Genomic DNA, 6,068 nt, shown 5'->3' with positions numbered 1-6,068 from the left:
CATTGTGGTTTTGATTTGCCTTTTCCTAATAACTAGGAAGTTGAACATTTTTTCATATGCTGGTTAGCCATTTGAATTACCTCTTTGGAAAAGTGTCTATCCATGTCTTCTGCCCATTTTTTGATTGGGTTATTTGTCTTTTTGTTGCTGAGTTGTAGGATTTTTTAAAAGGATCTTTCTATTTTGTTAGATTAGAAAACACAAAACCAGCAGGAACTAGAAAGAAATATGGGAAAGGGATATAGAAAAGTTTTGAGCAATGATCAGAGATGCCAGAGGGGAGAAACATGGAGAAAAGAGGGAACATCAAGAGCCCTAAATCAGGGCAGGAGAGAGGTTTCTAAGGACCATACATCTTTTCATTTGATGATGCTATTGTGGCACAAGGCTCAGGGCCCAAGACCAAGGAGGGGCTCTGGTGGTGTTGGGCCAGGGCCCAAGGCTGAGGCAGTAGGCATAATGGTTCATGGGCAGTGATATACTTCTTGTGGGACTCATGGATAATCTTGAAGTCTTGAGCAGTGGTATATGGTATGTCTGTGATAGGATCCTAGTATAGGGCTTGGTGATGGGTTACTGGGCATCCTTCCAAATGGGAATCTTTGGGGCCTGTTCTTAAGGGAACCATTTCTCAAATGTTGCATCATTATTAAAACTGATGAAGGTACAGTGAGCCAGGAAAATGAATGGTCCAGCCCCAGCATGAGGAGTCAAGGTAGATGTCATAGGAGCAGGATCAAGTCTTTATACATTGACATCATCTTCCTTGGGGCCTGCCTCCCTAACAAATGGCACTGTCACAGAATGATAGGTGATTATGGGCCCAGGGCACTTCTGCTTCTTATAAACCTGCTTCTTCTTGTCAGCTTCAAGTCACTCATGTCTCCAGCACATGGAGTTTGAGCTCTTCTGTAATCTTGGGTTCCCTAAGCAACTCCTCCTGGGTCAATGGTCACTCACAGTGCAGCCCCTTTTGCTGCGATGACTGGCCCTGCCTCTCCTGTACCTGAAGGAATATTTGTCATGTATACTTAGCTGTAGACTTTGACGTGGACTTCCAACTGTCAGAGCCATCAGCCTGTAGTTTCAGAGGCAGCAGTGCCTTCTTTTCTCTGGCCTTCTGAGAGCTGCCAGCTGGGGCGCTGCCCTTTCAAGGCCTCAATTTCTTGAGAGTCTCCTTATAGGCCTTGGTAACTACACCATACTTCCTTTTGGCTCTTATGCTTCTCCATCACTAGATGGTTCATCCTGTTCATTGATGTCAAAGTCAGAGTCCACTTCATCTTCTGTGTCTGACTGGTCCCCTTCTCTGTTGAATTTTGTTCTCAATTTTGTTTATTTCTGTACTAATCTGGATTATTTCTGTCATTCTGTGGCTTTGGGGTTAGTTTATTGTCCTTTTTCTAGTGCCTCTATTTGGGACAGTAGCTCTTTCTTTTTTTTTTAATATAAGCATTTAGGATAATAAATTTCTCCCTCAACACTGCCTTCACTGGATTCCATAAATTTTTCTTTGCTTCTTGTTGTTTTTACTTTTATATCATTTTAATAAAGGAGATTTCTTTTTCTTTTTTTCTTTTTTGCATGGGCAGACTCCAGGAATTGAACCTGTTCTCCTGCATTGCAAATAAGAATTCTTTCACTGAGCTACCCTTGTACCACCCTGCATCCTATAAGTTTTGAATATATTGTTTCCTCATTTTCATTTACCTTGAGATATTTACTGATTCCTCTTGTAATTTCTTCTTTGAACCACTAGTTGTTTGTGTTGTTTAGTCTCATAAATTAGTGACTGTTCCAGTCCTCTGCCTGCTATTGATTTCCAGTGTCATTCCATTATTATTGGAGTAAGTGCTTTGTATAAGTTCAATCTTTTAAAATATTTTGAGACCTGGTATGTGACCTTACATGTGGTCTATCCTGGAGAATGATCCTTGAGTACTTGAGAATGTTTTTGCATACAGTGTTCTGTAAATGTCTTTTAAATCTAGTTCATTTGTCATAATATTCAAGATCTCTGTTTCCTTATTGATTCTCTGTTTAGATGTTTTATCCATTTATAAGAGCTTACATTGAAGTCTCCAACTGTTATTATAGTGGTGTCTATTTCTCCTTTCAGTGTTGCTACTGTTTGCCTCCTGTGTCTTCAGTCAAACTAGCTAGGTGCATAAATATTTATGATTTTTATTTCCTCTTGTTGATTTTATTGTACATAGTGTCCTTTGTCTCTCTAAACAGTTTTACATTTAAAGTCTATTTTCTCCATTTAATGTAGCTACCCCTGCTCTTTTCTGGTTGCTGTTTGTGTGGAATATCATTTTCTAACCTTCTACTTTAACATATTTTTGTCCTTGGGTCTAAAGTGAGTCTTTTGTAGACAGCATATATATGGGTTCTGTTTTTTTCTATTCTGCCAGTCTGTGTCTTTTGAGTGGGAACTTTAATCAATTAACATTTAATGTTGTTACTATAAAGGCAGTATTTTCTTCAACCATTTGTTCTTTGGATTTTATATGTCATATTTTATTTTTTCTCCTTTTTTTTACCCTTTTAGTTACCCTTTCTGATGTTCTTCCTTCCTATACTTTCTTCCAAACCTCTCTCTCCTGCTTTTCCCTATCAGCCTGTGGCACTCCCTTTTGGTATTTCTTACAGAGCAGTTCTCTTGTTCACAAACTTTTCAGTTTCTGTTTATCTATGAATGTTGTAAACTCTCCCTCATTTTTGAAGGACAGCTTTTGCCAGGTAAAGACTTCTTGGCTGACAGTTTTTCCCTTTCCATATCTGCAATATATCATACCATGGGCTGCTTCCATGGTTTCTGCTGAGAAACCTATACTTTGTCTTATTGAGGTTCCCTTGTACATGACGGATTGCTTTTCTCTTGCTGCTTTCAGAATTTTCTCTTCATCTTTGACAATATTATTAGTAAGTGTTTTGGAGTAGGTATATTTGGATCCATTCTGCTTGGTGTATATTGCAGTCTTAGACAGCTCTTAATAGCAATTCATCGGTCCCATTCTTCCACTCATTCCTGGCTGCTGTATGATGTGAACCTTCAAACAGTTGTTTCAGAATGTTCCTGTCTATTTACTAGTTGTGCTTAATTACAGACTAAATCCTAAAACTCCCTATACTACCATCCTAGATCCTTCTTCAAGGAATGGGATTTTGAAGTGGCAACCATCTATAAGCAGTGCTAGTTTGAGGGAGTTCTAGCAGATGTATGAGAAAGATTATATCAGTCAACAAACAGAGTGGTGTTTGTTTGCTAAATTAGAGTTCATACAACAAGTACTTAATGAGCGTCTAGTCCTGAGCACACATTCTACTAGCAACCTGATGCACATTGGTGGTGAAAAAATCAATCTAGTTCCTGCCTTTACGGAGCAAGTTACAACCTGGTGAGGAGACAGACAGTAAACAAGCAAACAAACCATCAACACAATACTTCACCTCATAATAGGTGCTGCCAAGGTACAGACAAGGTATGGAAGTGGAAAATAACAAGTCTGCTTTGACTAATCAGGAAAAATGTCCTCTAAGAAGAGATATTTAACTTCAAGCCAGAAGGGTGGTAAGTACCCACACAAAGAAAGAAGAGGTGAAGAGAAGAGTGTTCCAAACAGAAAACAAACAAACAAACAAAAAAAAACATGGGCTAAAGCCCTGAAGGAATATAGAAGTTGTTATATTTGAGAAACCACTGGTAAAAGAGGATAATGAAGAAGAGAGTAGAATGAACTGAGGAGTGGTAGACTGGGTTCAGGTCAGCAATTTCTTCTCAACTGCAGGAAAATATTTGGGTCCTACTTGAATTGTAATAAAAACCACAAAAGAATTAAAGATATGATCTGATTATTACTCTGGGTGCCATGTAGAGATTAAATGTATAGTAATAATGAATAAATGCTGGGAAAAATTAGGCAAATGACTATTATAATAGTTCAGGTAAGAAATGATGGTAGTTTATCTGGCTGCAGTATATATGGCAAGAAGTTTATGGAGTTAAGATATATTTACCAGAATTTGCTGATGTTTCATAGAAACATGAGACTGTTAAGGCAGATGAAAAAGTCATATGATTCATGGCCACTTCACATACTTCTGGAAGCTTTCTCTGTCCACTATAGGTTGGGCAAATGTCCCTTCTGCAATGTTCCCATAATACTGAGAGGCTGTCAAGCATGGCCCTTTCACATTGTAATGTAATTACCTGCTTATGTGTTTCCCCAACGGACAGTGAGTTTCTTGAAGGCACAGACTATATTCATCATTATCAGCACTTATTCATAGACCCATAATAATTTGTTGATGGAATGTGTTTAGGTTGAATTTGGTAATATTATTTGTCCTCTGAGAAGATAATACCAAAGAGAATAGTACTAATGTAGTTATCAGATTAAAGACTTTCACAGTCCCATGATGCCTGGTCCTGGCTCATCCCCAGGAGTAATGTTGCACTTTGCCAGGAAGATTTACACCCCTGGAAATCATGCCCCATGTAGGGGGGAGGGCAGATGAGTTCACCTGCCAAATTAACTTAGAAAGAGAGGCCACATCTGAGCAACAAAAGAGGTTCTTTCAGGGTAACTTTTAGGTATAGTTATAAGTAGGCTTAGCTTCTCTTCTGCAGGAATGTTTCATAGGGGTGAGCCCCATTTTTGGAGCCTTGACCTATCAGATTGGTTGTCCCCAGTGCTTGCAAGAATATTAAGAATTCCCCAGGTGGGGAAGTTTAATATTTCCTCCTTTCTCCATAATCCCTCAAGGGGACTTTGCAAATACCTTTTTATTCTCTGCCCAAATTACTCTGGGATGTATCAGAGTATCACACTGACCTGTACAATCAGGATACCATGTAAATATGATGTTCGATACATCATACATCAATATGATGTATACCATGTAAATATGATGTTCGGTACAAGATACCATGTAAATATGGTATCACACTGACCTGTACAATCAGGATACCATGTAAATATGATGTTCGATACATCATACATCAATATGATGTATACCATGTAAATATGATGGTCGGTACAAGATACCATGTAAATATGATGTTCGAACAAACTGACCATACAAGTTAAATTAGATATTGTGCTACCAAAAGTACAAATTTTGCACCAAATAAACATCTCTTCCTTTGGTATACACAAAAGTTAAAATTTTAAAATATAGCCCATATCCTCCTTTACCCTGTATTCTGATCTACCTTAGTCCTAACCAGATCAACTTCGTTCATATGTCTAGTTGCAGTCTGATCAATTTTTTAACTTTTTTATCAATTGCTCTATGGAGTAATGCTAACTTTCATAGCTTCAGAACTCTAACTCTGAGTCTCAGGTGTCACACAAAGACCCAAAGTTTCAGGGAATGACCAGGTTATACACAAAGAGTTCTGCATCTCGGAATTTAGAAATAACAGTCACAATTCTGGCATAGACTTGACTGCTGTAAGAGCTCACAATCTAGGAACCTTTAGAATAGGCCTTAACCTGATGACCTATGCTCTTGATTTCAATTCTTTGAGTTTGTATATTATAGTTTGTCCATATGAGTGAGGCATGATAATATTTGCCTTTTTTCTGAAATTTCATCCAACATATTATCCTCAAGTTTCATTTGCCAAGTGCATGCCTCACAACTTCATTCCTTCTTGTAGCCACTCAGTAGTTCATTGTACATAAACACCACAGTTCCCCCTTCCATTCTTCAGTTGTTGTACCTTTAGGCCACCTCCATCCATTGCAGATCCTGAACTCTGCCACCATAAACACTTGTGTGCCAATGTCCATTGGTATACCCCACTCTCAGTTCTTCCCAAGTATACACCTAGCAATGGGGTTGTAGGATCATATGGCAACCCTATCCCCAGACTTCTGTGGAGTCAGCACACTGTCCTCCAGAGGGGCTGCACCACTCTGCTTCCCTACAAACAGTGAATGGGTACAGCCCTCTCTCCACATTTTCTCCTGCACTGGTATCTCTCTGTTCTTTTTTTTTTTTGTATGCTGTATGACAGGGTCACATTTCATTCTTTTTCCATGTGAGTATCCTGT

General features: G+C 38.7%; 1 pseudogene; it reads right to left on the bottom strand.

Annotated features, from left to right (window-relative positions):
* Window positions 1-359: 359 nt before the first annotated feature.
* On the bottom strand, window positions 360-5,251 carry LOC143686839 (vacuolar protein sorting-associated protein 72 homolog pseudogene; annotated as a pseudogene).
* Between the last annotated feature and the right edge of the window lie 817 nt (window positions 5,252-6,068).

Source organism: Tamandua tetradactyla, chromosome 6, assembly GCF_023851605.1.
Source record: "Tamandua tetradactyla isolate mTamTet1 chromosome 6, mTamTet1.pri, whole genome shotgun sequence".
NCBI lineage: Eukaryota > Metazoa > Chordata > Mammalia > Pilosa > Myrmecophagidae > Tamandua > Tamandua tetradactyla.
This window is presented reverse-complemented; position numbering and strand designations above follow the sequence as displayed.